Genomic DNA, 18,084 nt, shown 5'->3' on the forward strand with positions numbered 1-18,084 from the left:
CCACACTAATTTTCTTCCACCACGCGCTTTTAGGTCCAGTGTGTTCTTGCTACATTCTTAGTAGATCAGTCAGATTGCACCTCTCGCTTACCATGCTTTAACCATATGCTTATCACCTTTTTACTGCATTCGTCGGTACTTATAAATATACGCCATGCGCCTCTTTTTTTCATTCGTCTGCAAGTTATATTGAATAATGTGTCCGCATCACACTCAACAACCAAAAATTTACAATAAACGACGACCCCCCCCCCCCCCACCCCCCCAGCCCCAAAAAAAAGAGCAGTCTTATAGAGAGACTTCGGTGGAATAAGCAAAGCAGTGTGAAGGATATACGGAGGTCCAAAAGTCCACTAAAAGCTGCCGTGCTGCTGAGTCCGATTATGTGGAAATTCCTGATGATGTTCGATACCCATTGCTGATTGAAAACGAATGATTGGGAATTGGATCCAGTATTCATCTTAATTTTCAGAATCTAACCATCATGGCGAGAACCTGCTGCAAACGTGACATAGTGTGTTAAAAACCGAAAGAACGTATTAATAACCTTTCCCGGTATACTACAATGTGGCATGCATGTAGCATGGTCATAGCACAAGCGTAGATAAGTTTAGTAAGAACTCCATTGACGTAGCAAGAACGCAATGAAAACCCCAATGACAGCGCAGTGAGCACGCCATTGCAGCCTTTCCGTCCACACCATGCTTGTACTTTTGTCCTACTAGGTTTTTAGTTAATCATTACTACGTCCTTCCTGCTTCTGATTAGACCGCGTTCTCACTACATTTTGTTTTGAACATTCCAAAATTCGACCGCGTTTCTACACTCATGGAGACCAAATAATTATTAATTATCATGTTCTTATCGGAGTCTACTGTATTTCTTCTACATTGTAAAGTTCTTATTTTCATCCTGCTAGTTTTTATGACGTGTGGGAACGTGGCTGAGGTAAACGGGTGTATAAATTAAGAGCAGAATCTATCATTTCTACAAGAAAATGTGCTCTAATATCTATTCTGGACATTTTACTGAAATTAAAATTAAAAAAATGTGAGTACTTGAGGATTTTTCTAATGAGCACAGGTACATTCGAAACACAGTTTTAATACCCATTTTAAATTACTGTTTTAAGACCAAATTTTATCTATTTACCATTTGTATTTCCAGTTACGCAGTCCATGTAAGAATAACACTGTCTTGACCCCCAAACTAACCAGTACAGCTCGCGCTTACCGGTGAATCAAGCTTTTAAATGCATTTTCTACATCTTTCCCACCCAAGGAACTGTCGTATTATATTTCTGGGTAAATGGAGATTTTCGTACTCTTCTTTACAGCAAAAAAATGCAAATAGCTTGATCAACCATCTGTTTTACATATAGATTTTGGCTATAATGTGCATTCCTGCATCGTCTGCCCACACCTCTTGAACATAAATAAACAAGGTTGCCCATTAGGTCGGGCACAAAAGGGTGTTGGGTGTTCTATCACTTTCCTAAAATTCCTAGTCAAGATAATAAGGCTGACCAGAGAGATCTTTTATATATTGGAACCCTTTCCCCAAAAGGTTTTGTCTCAAGTACCGAGTCTCGTACCAGTAGCTCCTCAAGTGCATTTGCAACCTCGATAGTCTGTGGAGGAAGACGTAATTTGTCAAACGTGCTGAAATGCTCTGCACTGCCTTATGCAAGTTAACTAAAGTTGTCGACAAGCTCGTGCTTGTGTGTACTGACAAGAGTATCTGACATGTACATTATTTCGATTTCAGCTCCTGTTCAGAGTAATATATTTCACAGAATAGTTACTAAGTGTTGTCCATGAAAGCAACTTTTATATTTTCAGCCTTCTCTTCTTTGTTACACGTTTGCAATTTATTACGCAGATATTGTGACGCGGGTGCATAATAAGGAACTTGTTTATTTGATCATACAAGTCCGTCGCTATAATCTATTCTTGCATTCGAAGTCCCAAACTGAAAGGGGGATTGTCGTACTTAGTGTCAAAGAAACTACAATTTTATATAGCAACTAACTTACTTGACCTTCACATTCTCCATATTACTTACCATCTATAAACAAAGTTTCATAAAGAAATTTCGAATTGCAATTTTTAAGTTATTGAAGAATCTGCCATTTGCAAATGATGGACCGACATACAGACGGACAAAATGAGTACAGAGGAGAAAATAAGTAACAAACATGTTCTCAATTTGTCCCTCTGTCTATGTAAAATTTCTCAAGAAACAATCTTCCTTGTTTTGAAGAAATGCCAGGATGAACTTTGGTCATATTCGTGCCTATTTGTTGCCATAGCAACAACATTTGTTGCCATAGGAACAAAATTTAAAAGACATTGGCAATCTCTGATTGCCATCTATCCATGTACCCCGTATCATGAAAAATTTTGCTGTAGTTTCAAAGTTATTGCCCTATCCCACTCTGCATGGCTGACGTATTTACATGCATACAGGGGCAACCCATAAGCCCCCTCTGGCTAAATACTGGTAAGGGAATAACAACAAAGTTTCAGTATGGCTGCTGTGGAGGGAATTAAAGTGAAATATATAAATTACTATATTAAAACAAATATTCTTTAAAATTGAAAACTACCACAATGATAATATTAAACTAAATTTTAAAAGGGTTTGATTTTTGCCGTTACCATGGAAACAGAAAAAAACTGACATCATTTGAATTGTTATTTTGCATGATGCAAATTTAGGATTTTTTTATTATATACTTTATATTTAGTTCATTTTGGGGGTGAATGTAAATATAATGACCTTTCATTAGAATCTTCTAAGGTAAATATTGAGTTTTGGCGGCCATTTTGGAAAATGGCCGCCCCTATCGGCCATCTTGACAGATATCAAAAGGGTCCCATGAAAAATGTTTTTTAAAGCCTTAATAAATAGCTGTGTAATTTTGGTGCTTTTCCCATTTTCTGAAGTATTTTGGCATTTTCTGTTACGAATTGACGCACTAATATTTCTGCGCGCACATAACCCCGCACAGTTTGCACCCCAAAACTCACAGCTCACAGAATACCAAACCCGTCATGACTTCGAAAATTTGCATGCTCAGTTGTGATTTCTGCTTTCTCCTTTTTAGGAAATATTTGGCCCCCCCCTTACAAAAACCGGGGAAAAAAATGTTTCTGCAAAAGGGCCCTTTGTAATAACATACGCTATTTACAGTGACTTTTTTGAAAAAAAAAATCTTAAATTTTAATCTTTTTTAAACATTTCTGAGGTTATTATCAAAAACGGGGATGACTTGATTATGATGAATTTATAAAGTCTTTACTTTTCACTTTCTGTTTTGAACTTTTGTATTTGTGTCCCCTTGGGCTTGTACAGAGAAATTTAGAATGTAAAAGTGTCGGTCCCTTCCCTTACTGCGTCCCGTGCAGCAGGTAATCGCTCACTTTTCGAATGGTTTCAAAAAGAAGAAAAAGTTCAGATCTTGGTAAAAAAAAATGTGTTAAAGGGATGGGGGTGTAAATGCCCAACAAAAAACGAGGGGCGGGGGGCGGGGGGGGGGGTTGGGGGGGGGTTTTGGGGGGGGTAGTGTTGGAGTTATGAAATTCAAATTTTTTAAAACTGAATGAAACCCTTTGAATTAAGTTCGTCCTTTGGGGTTGAATTTGCGATTTTTGTCGTATAAAGAATTTGTTCAATCAATTACACTATTTTGATAGCAAATTTACCACCCGGGTGAAGATTGATTATGACATCTTATTTAAAGGGTATGGGAAATTCAGCATTAGAGGGTTTTTTAACGAAATTGTAGAAATTTTTAAAATTCTTGACATTTTGAGCTGCACCTAAAAACCAACATTGTGGCTTGCGCTGTCAGTGATCCAGACCAGCCGCGCATCCTGCGTTGGTCTGGATCCCTGTTGTTCGCTAACAGATTCTTCAAAGACAGATGTCGATGCGCATGCTTGTCTGGATCCATGCTGGCGCAAACGCATTTGTTGGTTTTTGCATGGGGCGGCTCTTTTTTTACAAGTGCAGGGGAAATACACTTAAGATGGAAAAATTTTTAAAAGGGAAAGCAAACGTGCCTACCCCATCAAGTTATATATGGCATTTTAATTTGATGAATACTCATGTGATTAAATTTTAAAACATGACGACAAATTCTGTTTGTTATTTAAAGTTTTAAAACTATTTGATAGATTAACATAATTGATATGTATTAACTTATTGTATGTGATATGTATGGTACGTATAAGAAAACTAGTTTTAAACCAATTTATGATGAAACGCGTGTTTTTAACCTGTATCAAAAAAACTTTTGTACTAAAATTTTTTTTTAAATTTATTTAAACCCTGTGAATTATAAAATTTTACTAAAAAAATCACAATTCTTGAACCTTTTGCTTTAACTTTTGAAGGGGGTTTTAATAAAAATGTTCCCATTATCCCATATTTTTTACTATTTTTCCGGCGTGTTGATAATTAAAAAATATGTTTTGTTGTGTTTTGCTACTGAATTTGTCTCTCCGCTTTTTTGTTTTACTAAAGTTTTGTATTATATGTTTTATTTTTGAAACTTACTAATGTTTTTTTATGTACACAATTGAAAAAATTGTTAAAAGTTTCTCAATTTGAATGCCCGATTTTTTTGTCATTTTTGCTCCTTTTTTTGTTTTTTTAAAAATTCAGCAAATGGGGAAAAAAGGTATATTTATGGTTTACTGCAAAATCTCAGAATCAGAAAAGGGTACTTTGTTATTTTGTTTGGTGTTTGTTGTTGTTTTATAGTTCGGCAGGGGGAAAACCACTAAAACAACTAAAACATTCTAGGATAAACTGATTTTAAAATACATCGCCATTTTTTATAAAAATTAATTTTAAAAAGAATAATTTGTAGCGCTGTTTCCCAGATGTAGCAGGTCTTTTATGTATCTATGATGTAGAAGAGTTTAAGGGTTTTATTTTTAAAATCAAAATAAGTTTAATTTAGCAAAAATAAATAGAAGACAGGTTTTAGGATAAATTGGAAGGTTAATTTTTAAATTACCCCTTTAAGATGAAGGGTCACTTGTTTTTTTATCCTTGAATTCTTTTAAAAATTCCCGGTTTGTTTTAAATGTTTCTTTAAAAAATGTAACTTATCACAGAACTAAGTGTACACCCAAGTTGCACGTTTTTTTGAGCTTCTGGTCATTGAGATCCGCCAATTATATCATCTTTACCTATTAATAGAGGACTCAATATTGTTTGAAATTTTCGTTTTCCCCGTGTGAAATTTTTTTAGGTTTTTTATGTTCTTATTTTTAAAGAAAAATTTTTTTTTACCCCCGTTATTGAATATTGTTGTGTGACAAAAATTTTCTACATTTATTTCGCGCGAGTGGACCAACTTGTAATCTCGAGCGAATACAATCTAATTCAAAATCTCAGATCGAGTACCTGACCATTTATTTTAGCACCCAACTTTTTTTTTTATTGTTTGTTACCAAAAAGAAAATTTTAAAGTTTTTTGATTAAAATGAACTGAGTGAAGTTTTTTTTGTGCTGGTTTTTTAATGACGGGTCATGCTATTATTGAAAGTACTGCGGCAAATAAATTTCAAAAGGTACCCCAAAAGGGATTTTCTTCTGGTATTATATTAAATTGTGAAATTTCAAGCGAAAATTTTTGACAATTTTTTTTAGGTTTAAAAAAAATAGAAGTTTTTTTGTTTATACGTTTTGTTATATTACTGTAATGAAGAGTGTCGTCTCACGTTATTGCTTTTTGACGTGAAAATTGTTTATTCTTTTTTATTTGCTTTGTCTATAAAGATGAAAAAGGTTTTTAAATGATGCGTTTCCGTGTTGTTATTGGGGCGAGTTGATTGATAGCTTTCGAGCACTTAGGAAATAATATTGTTGAAAAAAACGGTTTTAAAATAAATGTATTTTTAATAAAAGCATTTCGGAACTTTTTATAATAAAAGTTTGAAAATCGCTTACTTTGATCCGTTCTAGTTGGTACTATAAGCAATGAGCTAAAGGTATAATTGGGTCCCCAATTTTCCCGGTTTTTAAATAGTGCAGTATTGACCCAAATTTCGAAAAAAAAAATTATGATTTAATAAATTGAATTCTTTCGTTTGTTGATAGTGTTAAAATTTATTTTTCCCCTCATAGCTTGCAAAAAGTTTATTGAAATATGGGACCCGGAAAGCCAAAATTTTTCCCTCACTAACGCCTGAATTTGATCGGGGCGGACGTTTCTTTTGTGTGTGTGTTTTTGCCATTTTTTCTTTTATTTCAGTTTATAATCCTATTTTAGGCTTTGAAAAATTGTTTTTTACATAAAATTTATAAGCATTGTTATAAAATGGTTCATTTTGCAGGGGGAAATTTTGCACTCGTTCTTCGCGGGAAAATATTGCGCTCTGAGTACTGAAAAACTCGTGTATTTTTCCCGATACAAAGCTTATAATCTGTTACTATAGTTCATGAATTTTATTTCATTTTTTATGTCATTAGCATTTTTAACCAGGTTTTCAACGAAAACCTGAGTTATTAGATTGGGGTATGTCGTTGGTCGGGCGGGCGGATGGGCGGGCGGCGGCGTCAAACTGGAGTTTCCGGTCAATAACTTTTGTTTCGGTAATGATATTTGAATAAAACTTAATACGTTTGTAGCTTATATCAAGCCAAAGGCTGGGATTGATTTTGGGGTTTCTGGGGTCAAGGTCAAGGTCACTGTTACTTAAAATAGAAAAAGGGTTTCCGGTCAGTAACTTTTGTTTCGGTAAAGATATTTGAATAAAACTTGGTATGTATGTAGCTTATATCAAGACAAAGGCTGGGATTGATTTTGGGGTTTCTGGGGTCAAGGTCAAGGTCACTGTTACTTAAAATAGAAAAAGGGTTTCCGGTCAATAACTTAACTTAGGAATGAGCTATCATGATGAAACTTGGTGTATAGAAAACTTATATAAAGTTGTAGCTTGGGATTGATTTTGGGGTTTCTGGGATCAAGGTCAATGTCATTGTTACTAAAAATAGGGTTAGGGTTAGGTTAGGGTTAGGGTTAGGGTTGTGCTTTAAAGTGGTGCACTGTGATTCAGTATACATTTTTATTCTTATGAAAAGTGTTGAAAACCTGGTTTCGTGGCATTGCCGCGTTTCTTGTTATTGAATGACCTAGTATATGTTCTTAGTGTAACACATATTTTGATAAACAATAAATCATAATTGTGTAAGAAATATTTTGAAAGGCAGAAATATATGAAATTAATAAAGCTATATCACTGAGATTTGACTTGTTTTATTACTAAACACTTTCCAAGGATTTGGTTACTCCTTATTGTTTCCACACATATCCACCAAGTGTAATATTCGTCTGAACAAGGGCAATATTCATATTACAAGGGCAATATTCATATAAAAAGGGATATTATGAACTAGGACAATATTCGCAAGTACAAGGGCAATAGTCATATGTACAAGGGTAATATTCATACGTGCAAGGGCAAATTATATGAACAGGGGTAATATTCATGTTTCACGAAATATTTTTTTCTAATTAAGTTGACCTGAACTTTCTTTAGTGTAAGCTGTTAGTAAGGTAATAGATCATTCACTGAGCTTCTAATAAATTGGTTTTGCAGTAGGGAGTACAGCGTCAATGTAAAAGCAACAGATTTATTCATTTGAAAATAAATAAGTTCTTACGACTTAAGAACATAACAGAAATTGAAGAGGATAAAATCTAATGATGAAAAAAGTGCATGAGGTGGGATTCGAATCCAATGCACTAACCACTGAGCTAAAAAGTCAACTCCCTGACGCAGTTGTCAGGTATGAGCTATGTGTAAGCGGTCATTTCACTTCATCTCTTCAAAGAATCATCATTTATTAATGACATTTCGGCAAGGAAAGTGCCTTTTTAGGCACTAGATAAAGTCCAGTTTATAAGGATCTTACATGCCTGCCTGTGTAAGACGGGGTTTTCCCTACCCGAGGGACAGTGTGGAATGGAAAACTAAGCGTTAGCGAGGTTTTTTATCGAAGCTGTTACCGAGTGTTGGGAAAACAGCTGTCTTACAATGGCAGACATGTTAGATCATTTTTCTTGCCTACCACGTTCAAAACAGATCGTGGAAACAAAAAGTGTTGGGTATTTCCTGACATTATTTATAAAGTTTATGACGTCACAAAGGTGCTACTACTATATGACTTCACCTAAGTGCACGCTATTTTAGACAAGGTTTTTCCCTAGGGAAAGACAGGACTATCTGTCCTGGCGCATGCTTGGACAAATGTGTACTTTCCCCGCCAGGTAGGCAAGAAACCAATTTCTGTTACGCTCTTAAGTCGTAAGATGGGGGCTCGTCTGGGATATGGACTTTCGCTTAAGAAAGTATGTCAAAAATAGATTTTAGGTTAGTTAAACTATAGTACATGTAGATGGTTCGTCGTCCGTATATCAGCGTCCTTCATCATTTCTGCTTCAAAAATTTTACTTAAGCATCTTCTCTCCTGAAAACATTTGACGGTAGTTGATGAAACCTGGACTTGATGGCCTTCTATCAAAGTTGTTCAAAAAAAAAAAAGAATGAAATAGATAATGAATAATCCTCGTCACCATAGCAGCCAAAGTAAAAACGTTAAACAAAACTGCCTCTACTAAACAACAAGGCCAAATATTATTTGTTGTGAAGCAATGTCTAGCGGGTCTGTACCATGTTTGTTCAGATTGTAATCCTGTGGTCAAAATGGGTCCCGTCCTGGGGTTCACTAGGTTTACATAGCCTTAGTTTAGAACTACTTTAAAAAAGTTTCTTGTCTAAAAGTTCAAGGCCTAAACGTAAGTATGTAGGGTATGTTTAAATCATTGTGGCAACGTTAAATGTCGCAACGCCGCTAAATGTCGCAACCACCGTTAAATGTCGCAAGGTTGACGTTAAATGTCGCAACCACCGCTAAATGTCGCAAAATCGTCTGCCGCTAAATGTCGCACCTTTAACGTTAAATGTCGCAAAAATTTGCCCACCGTTATATGTCGCAACAACACCGCTAAATGTCGCACAGCAAAATAAGGTAAGTTAAACAGTCTTTACAACTTAGAGATAAGACTGGGTAATGCATGCTTGATTTGGGAAGGGCTGAATTGACCTTTCACTCTAATCTGCACGTCTGCTTTTCAGTGGTTCCGCGCCATACATACGTTATATATTTAATATCTAAAGGTTTGAGCACTAACGTGGAACTCGCCACGGTACTCGATTTATTTCAGGTCTGAACTGTGTGATTCTATGGAGTCCTGTTTAGCTGATTAGACATTAAGCTCCCGCTCCGTATTGTCGCGCGTTGTATCGCATGTCTTTAGTCGACCTGAATTTCGTTACATAACAGGCCGGGTGGGGGGTGGGGGGGGGGCAGAAATTGTTGATTGAAGGAGCGTAGGGGGGGGGGGGGGGGGGCGGGGCACCAGTTTAAAACTAAAGTGTCATCGGCGACGTGCGGTAGGTACGGGGTTCCTCTGTCTGTATTTTTTGGGGGAAAGTTTTTTATATACAGGTATGAAATGTTGGCCTGTGGTGCATTTTTGTCTATTTTTTAGGTACGTACTAGTGGGACACTCCCCTTATTTTAGGTGGTTAAGGTCTTTTCCCATTGACAATTTTGAAATACAAGTATGGCATGCTGAACTTTTATTGCACTTATTGTTCAAAATTTCGGTGTATGGGAGGGGTTATCCCTGTCATTTTCGAGGGCTCGGGTCTCTCCCCGGGAAAGTTTGAAAAACAGGTATAAAATGGTTGCCTCTGGTGCATTTTTTTTCTTCATTTTAAGGTACTGGAGGGGTACTCCCCCATTTTAAGGGGTCAAGGGTTCTTCACCCTGGGGAATTTTGAAATATAAGTATAAAATGATCGCCTGTGGGACGTTTTGGGTCTACATTTTGAAAAAATATTATTTCCAAAATAGTTGGGTGCAACTTTGATGAGTATAAGTCACTAGTAAGCCAACAAGGGTGGGGTTTGGGGTGGGGGAATCGGCTCGGGCAACAATCCAGGCCTGTTACACAACAGGATGTTCAACTACGCCACACGAAGTAGCTGTAGAAAACGAAGATTTTCTATTAATCAGCCGTGGGTTCAATTTTTTTGTTCGGAGGTTTACATTTAAAGTCATAATGTAACTATCAAGCTTCAAAGGCGGAGAAAGATCCTGTATGGCCCTCTGTACATTATTTCAGGTAAAGCGGGAATTTTGTTGTTATTTTACTTTTAGTCTCTGTTTGGTTTAGTCTCATTCCCCTCATTATTCCTACATTTCCGCCTACCCACCCCCCCCCCCTCTCTCTCTCTCTCCCCCCATAAAAATGTAAATATCTATATTTTCTATTAATTGTCTTGATGCTGTGTTTGTGTCTTAGATTTCTGTGTCGTTATCCACCCCGTTCCCCACCCATACCCAATCCCCACAAACATACAACACTATTACCAAATCGTATTTAGTTAGAAGAAACCTCAGAATATTTCTGTCCTAAAACACTGGCCCTATTACAAAATAATTTTTACAAATATTTTTCTAAGATAATTATTTGTATTACATAACCCTGTTAATTTTTCTTCCCTCAAAAAAAGTAAATATACAAAAGGAATTAATAGTCATAGTGTCAAATAGGAAGTGCGACATTTGGCGTTGGTGTTGCGACATATAACGGTGGGCAATTTTTTGCGACATTTAACGTTAAAGGTGCGACATTTAGCGGCAGACGATTTTGCGACATTTAGCGGTGGTTGCGACATTTAACGTCAACCTTGCGACATTTAACGGTGGTTGCGACATTTAGCGGCGTTGCGACATTTAACGTTGCCACAATCATGTTTGGAAAGTTCGCAACGCAGCCTGTCAGAGTAAACTTGTTTATGCCCAATGAGATACATCAAATAGTGATGTTTTTTTTAAATTATTCTGAAAAAAAAATCCGACTGCCTAACATAAGAGCCTAACGTTTATATTCACAATTTTCTTTCTCGTAAATTCTACGTCAATATTTTACAATAAATACCAGAGAAAGCAGGGTCACCATACCGCCTTGCCGCTTACTTCAGGCCGCCTGGCCGCCAGGCCGCAGCCTACATTGAATTTATGAAAAACGTACATTAGAAACCTCGCATACATGTATATAATATTATTCAACGTTTTTGATAAGTTCCAGATGAAAAAAAAAAGAAAAATCACTTAAATGATATGAAGAGTACTCCCCTTTCAAGTTTGTGATTGAGCCAGATAACATTTACTGTAGCAAACGTTACATTAAGCCTGCACGTTACGTTTCCCGCTATTTCTTTATTTATGCAGACGGCAGCTTACGTAAGAGGCCTTTATTACCGAAGTTAAGAAAAGAAAAACGTACGTAAAATCAAACTAAAATGAAGGGGTGTTCAAAACGACGAGGTCAAGCTGATTTTATGACAATTATTAACTGGTTCCCGGCAGAGATAATGACCTGTACACTCGTGTGCACCATGCACAAAATGGCGGGAAACGTAACGTGCGGGTCTTGATCGAAACTTTAAATAAGGTACAAATGAAAATATTCCCACAGACAAATTTCTCTTTTGTTGAACCGTTGAATTTCTAGGTCCGTAAAAAAATCTACTATGTAATTATTACTGTACATGTCTTACTGGAACGCAATGACATGATATTTAAGGAAGTTCTTCACGTTTGGTTAACCGGAAGTGATGGCGTAACATTTAACGTTTAATTATTTATCAAAAACGTTCACAAAAATTCTAATTTAAAAGGGGGCATTATTCTGTCAAAATTCAAACCAGGGTTATGGGGATTGTTTCTCTAGGTGTAGACGTTTATAGTAAATACGTATTTTAAGGTTCGAGTCAATAACTTTGATAGTAACAGAGATATTTGACTTTATCAAAAACATTAACCAACGGCGACGCCGACGCCGGAACGAGTGCAATAGTTCTACTTTTTCTCCGAAAGTTCGAGCTTAAGACAGGCACATCCAAATTTATATCACCTACCGCATAGTGATAATATAATAACCCAAACCCTATTGCCGTTATAAACTATTTTCCTACTGCGCATAATATAATCAAATTATGTTGAGACGGTCCCCGTGAAAAATCGATCGTCTTGGGTGTCCACAGTCCACGCAGACTTAATTCGCAAATGTCTAATATAAAGTCTGTAATTGTTTTATCACGATGACAACAGCAAAAGAAGTAACTACACAAACATTAACAACATACATTAGAGAAATGCTAATGCAGACTAAAACTAGTACCAACACTCTAATTCACAAAAGAAATATCAATATTAGTAACAACACAGTCAACATTTGAATATAAAAAATATTCTCCAAAGGGAGGTTTTCAATCTCAAAAATAGTCGTTTCTTAGTAATCAAACATATTTTGCAACTTTGATGCAATATATACTGTAAATTATGTCTGCCTTTTCATTACTGTTTAAACAAGATATCGTCACTAATTCGGATGGTTTGGTAACCACCATATAGGCGATAGAAAAATAAGAGTCGAAAAGAAACGCATCCAAAAGATGCAAATTTTGCATTCTTACGTTAAAAAAAACAGTTGAGTACTACACAGCTTGTGAGCATTGTTTTGGAAACTAGAAAGTCAGCGGCCGACGGCGGTACAGAATACAGCACAATATTTAACATAAGTCCGCAAGGTCTTGACACAGCCAGGTATCGGTCTGACGGTATCTTCGGAGTATTTTCATATAACAGTTCTAATTCAAGAATAACGGACAAATTAAGGGAGCATTCTACGAATAATGAGTCAAAAATTAAAGAGACAGCACGAATAACAGTCTACATGTTTCACCTCAAAATCATGTAACAGATAAAATACGTAGATTTGAAAGTAATCACGATACTTTATACGACCATACAAAAGCAGGTGAGAGGAACAAGGAAGAGAGTAATGCGGACGAATATGATCATCTAAATTCGTTGGAAACAGAGAAAGTAATCGCAGACCAAGTCAGTTCTAAAGGTGGCAAAGGAAGTCATATATGTGAGACGGTAGACAGTACTGAACAGACTTGTATGAGGAAGCGGGTCAAGCTTATTTATACTTGAACCGAAGAAATAATCAAAGCGCTGACAGCATAGAAAGGTTAAAACCCGCATTTGATGTGCAATAAACCACTCCGCTGTTAACAGTTCAAGTCACGTCCATGAAACTGTATAAAGTTCAAACCATTTGCATCAATGTTACATTATATTCTAGAAATTCTGCTCTGATTAAAACCATCAAGTCACTTGGAACACATTGACCAGCTGGTAACCCTTTATTTGCTTATCAACATTTACTATAATGACACCAATGAGAAACACAGTGTTTGTTTCATAAAAAAAGTAAATATTCACAAAGAGACATCCTTGCATTTTTGGAGCGATAAGCTCTAGAGTTAACAATACGGTTCAGATTATCTTAACATGATCTGCCTACAAGCAACCTGTAAACAATCGCCCCCGAAATAGGCCTAACATTACAGCAGAACAGAAATAACATGTATGACATGTAAATATGTATAGCTGTCAAAAATGCATAGAATGCTACAATCTCTACGTGATTCTGTAAATGATTATGTCATACAGTCTCTGTTATCCTTTCTGATAACATTAGAAAATATGTAGTAATGCTAATGCATTAGTAATGCTTCATTTTTTTTCAAATAATGCCAAGTAATGATTAATGTCACAATTTTAGCATTAAAAATAATGCTAATTTAATGCCAAAGTTAGTAATGCTTATGCATTACTTCAGCATTATTTTCTGTATCACTGGAAAAAATCATGATACATACGCATGTTGTTATTTGCACAGGTTATAGCTGTTCTCTAATACATTGTTGTATGATTTTGTTAAAGTGTCTAATTGTATAATTGCCTTTTCTTTCAGCATACACCTGAAAGACTTTTTCGTAGTAAATAAAATCTGTAAAATGACCCTTTGGAAGCAAAAAATGCAACCAAGAAGAAAAATAGCAGACTCGGTTTGATTGATTCTGTTCATGAGAGGTAATTAAATGTGCAACACCTCTCACGCCCCCTAGCACCGGCTTAAGCGGAACTCTATTACACATATGTTGAATGGACTCAATGATCCCAAAGAACCAGAAAATATAACAACATTACTCAGTGTGCACTGGATAAATCATTGAAATATCATGATTGTAACCCAAATAATTGACCAATCTTAGGTAATCTCGTCATTGTAGTATGCAATTATCATTCAGATACTATAGGATTAACTGTTGTTTGTTTATTCATGTGTGACTTCTATGCATAAAATAACTACTTTCTCATTCTGGGCTCAAGCCTACAAATGAATGTTTTAAAGCACTTTGATGTCCCAGAGCGTGCATCTGAAGACAAGAATAAAATAAAATTTCAAGCAAAATGCACGTGCTGTGCTAAGCATATCTCGGGCAGTTCGAAAATAACGTCAGATTTTATTACACATGTACATTAAGGTAAGTTCTTTTTTTTCTTTATTGTCTAGTCAGTAGAATTTTACTAGTGATTGCGGGAATTAATTTTAACGTAAACTTCAATGATGCATTGTATACCATGCCTGATGTCACTTACTAAACATATGTAAATAACTGGCATAAATGTTTGCAATAGCCCAAAAAATTTAATGCAAACTAATGTATTGAACTATACATTTAAAACCTGGGACAGCTCCAAAATACAAATTTATTGTAGCCATTAAAGCGTGACATAATTAGTTTTGTTAACTAAAGTATCAAAAAGAATCTAATGTTATCTTTTGACACCTTTTTATCAATTAACAGTATACCACTAATAGTGATGTTAAAGACTTTAAGGTAGCTAGCTTTTACGTGTCATGTCAAATTAGGCTGTTAGGGGTCCATTAAACAGACACTTTACTTTCTCTTTCAATTAAAATGCTCGTGAACGCTGTACTTCGACATAAGTATTTCTTATAAGGTAACGGTAAAAGAAAAAATCAGATATAGTACAAGAAAGTCATACATGTATATAACTATAGATGACCTAGCTTAGTACTGTAAAAGGGGTTACACACTGTTACATTTTTTCAGGAGGATGAATAATTACCACATCTCAAGCGTACTAAATAAGATCAAGAGGCTGAAGGTTTCCTGCCACCATCTACTCCCAAACGGTCCAGGAACCCTTCTGGCTCAGGAGAATTTGAAGTCGATGAGTATTTGAATGAGGAATGCATAGGCAGACAGGACGACCCACTCCAGTACTACAAGCAATACTGTTCCAAATACCCAACATTAGCAGAACTTGTAGTTAGATTCCCGGCCATTCCTGCTACTTCGGCACCAGTCGAAAGACTTCTTTATCGCTGGCAAGATTTTCAGGCCAGATCGTAGCAGACTAAACGATCAAATTATTGAGCAGCTCATGTTCATTAAATGCAACAGTGAAAAACTATAATACATAAACTATATCAATCACTGGAGACAAAGGCAGATACGAAATACTGTAGAATTTAAATGCTGTGTTTCTTATGGTGCTGTTGGATCATTTCAAGTATTTCATACAAATTAATCCCTTGTTAGTAGATTAATTCATTACAAATGATAAATGTAATAAAGTCGTGTGTTGCTTCTATGAAATAAACAACTAAAATGATTGAATAAAAAACAAACAAATAGTGTATGTGATTATAACATGCAATGATTCACAAAAAGTAATGCTAATGGTAATGCACCCTATGTAATGCTAATTTAATGCATATTTTGATACAAATGAGTAATGCTTATGCTAATTTAATGCCAATTGTTTCTAAGTAATGCTAATTTAATGCATTACTTTTGCAAGTAATTATTAATAAGGCTGAACAGTATCAAAAATATTTAACCATCGTCATAACATTATCAGGAATGTTTAAACATCGTCCTAGCAGTATCTGGAATATTTAACTATCGTCCAAGTAGTACAAGGAATATCTAAACATTGTCGTTACAATATTCGGGATGTTTAATTATCGTCCTAACATTATTTGGAATGTTTAACCATCGCGGTAACAGTGTCTGTGATATTTAACCATCGTCGTAACAGTATCCGGGATTTTTAACCATCGTCGTAACATTATCCGTAATATATAAACAATCGTCGTAACAGTATCTAGAATGTTTAACCATTGTCGTAACAGTATCCGTAATATATAAACAATCGTCGTAACAGTATCTGGAATGTTCAACCGTCGTCGTAACAGTATCTGGAATGTTCAACCGTCGTCGTAACAGTATCTAGAATGTTTAACTATCGTCCTAACAGTATCCGTAATATATAAACCATCGTCGCAACAGTATCTTGAATGTTTAACCATCGTCGCAACAGTATCTGGAATGTTTAACCATCGTCGTAACAGTATCTTGAATGTTCAACCGTCGTCGTAACAATATCTTGATATTTAACCATCGTCGCAACAGTATCTGGAATGTTTAACTATCGTCGTAACAGTATCCGTAATATATAAACCATCGTCGCAACAGTATCTGGAATGTTTAACCATCGTCGCAACAGTATCTGGAATGTTTAACCATCGTCGTAACAGTATCTGGAATGTTCAACCATCGTCATAACAGTATCTGGAATGTTTAACCATCGTCGCAACAGTATCTGGAATGTTTAACCATTGTCGCAACAGTATCTGGAATGTTTAACCATTGTCGCAACAGTATCTGGAATGTTTACTTTTCGTTATAACAGTATCTGAGATGTTAAACCATCGTCGTAATAGTCTCCGGACCATGCATTTAGTATTCATTTATTTATTGTAACAGTTGTTTAAATTATCATTGGGGTCGCCGCCTAGGCGTTTAAAAAAACAACAGAATTTAACAACTTTAATCTGTCATAAATGACATGAAAGTTTAGATAATATATAAAGCAGATATGCAGGACAAACGACTAGAATTGTCTCAGGAATATCTCACCTACCTCATAGATCGCACTCGCGCCCTCTCTGTTCACTGTCCTGAGGTTACTGTGTGAGCGGTTTATTAAAACCACTCTGATAAAAGTTAAAACATATACTTTCATCGCATTTTATTGTATTCATTAGTATTGATAAAAGAATAAAAGCTGTTGATGTGTCTGACTCAGTCATACTACGCGACTATATTTCTTGTTTAAACTAAATACCTAACTTAAGGACACTTGAAAAGAGAAATCAGAATTGTACATAATTTATTAATTAATCATTGAACATTGTTCCTCACTGGCATTTGAAATAAATGTCCCTATATAATAAAGACACGATTTGTCAAAACATATCTGTTATGCCTGCAATCTAATATTCTCAGTATTTTTCTACAGTTTAAAAATGTGTTCTCGAAAGTGATACCATCGTTTTTGCCATGACACAAACATGTTGACCTTCATGCAAATTTCATTTTGACGCAGAAATTATGTCAACGATTTGGTCCCAATCAAAAATGTATGTAGAGTTGACTGTTTCAGATATAGGATGGCAACGGGATAGGAAAAACCTTCCGTTAGACTACAAGACATAACAGTAAGAGGGAAATGATTTGAAGTCAACGAACTTTACAACTCCGGATATGCACCCCTCTTCTTGGGTATAGCACTTGATTTTACCTTGTTTGAACCTACGGTGGTCGGCCTGTTTAGTCTTTGCACTAACCTATGATCTACAACGGAATCACTTTATAATTGAACTTAGCATGTTCCATATATATAATCTGATTCCAAGTCGAAACCTTTCAAAGTATTTCGAAAAGCTCACAATCAAGAACTAAAGTTAGACATGCTTGTGGTTTTTTTAATCAATTCTAAAACAACAGAGACCGTTTACAGGGATAAGAGTGAATGATCATAAACAAAATTGAACTGGTCAACTAGTCAAAATCTTTAAGGAACTGACTATCCAACAGATGCGATTATACCTGAAAACAATGATTTTAGGGAAACTTTCCAGGAACAATTATAGCGGACCAAGACATTTGTATTATCAAATGTTGAGAGGTAATATTTTTAACATCTACTTGAATTTGCATTTGATTTAGCCTAATTATATTTTCCTGAAGCAGT

The sequence above is a fragment of the Mercenaria mercenaria genome, chromosome 16 (assembly GCF_021730395.1).
Source record: "Mercenaria mercenaria strain notata chromosome 16, MADL_Memer_1, whole genome shotgun sequence".
NCBI lineage: Eukaryota > Metazoa > Mollusca > Bivalvia > Venerida > Veneridae > Mercenaria > Mercenaria mercenaria.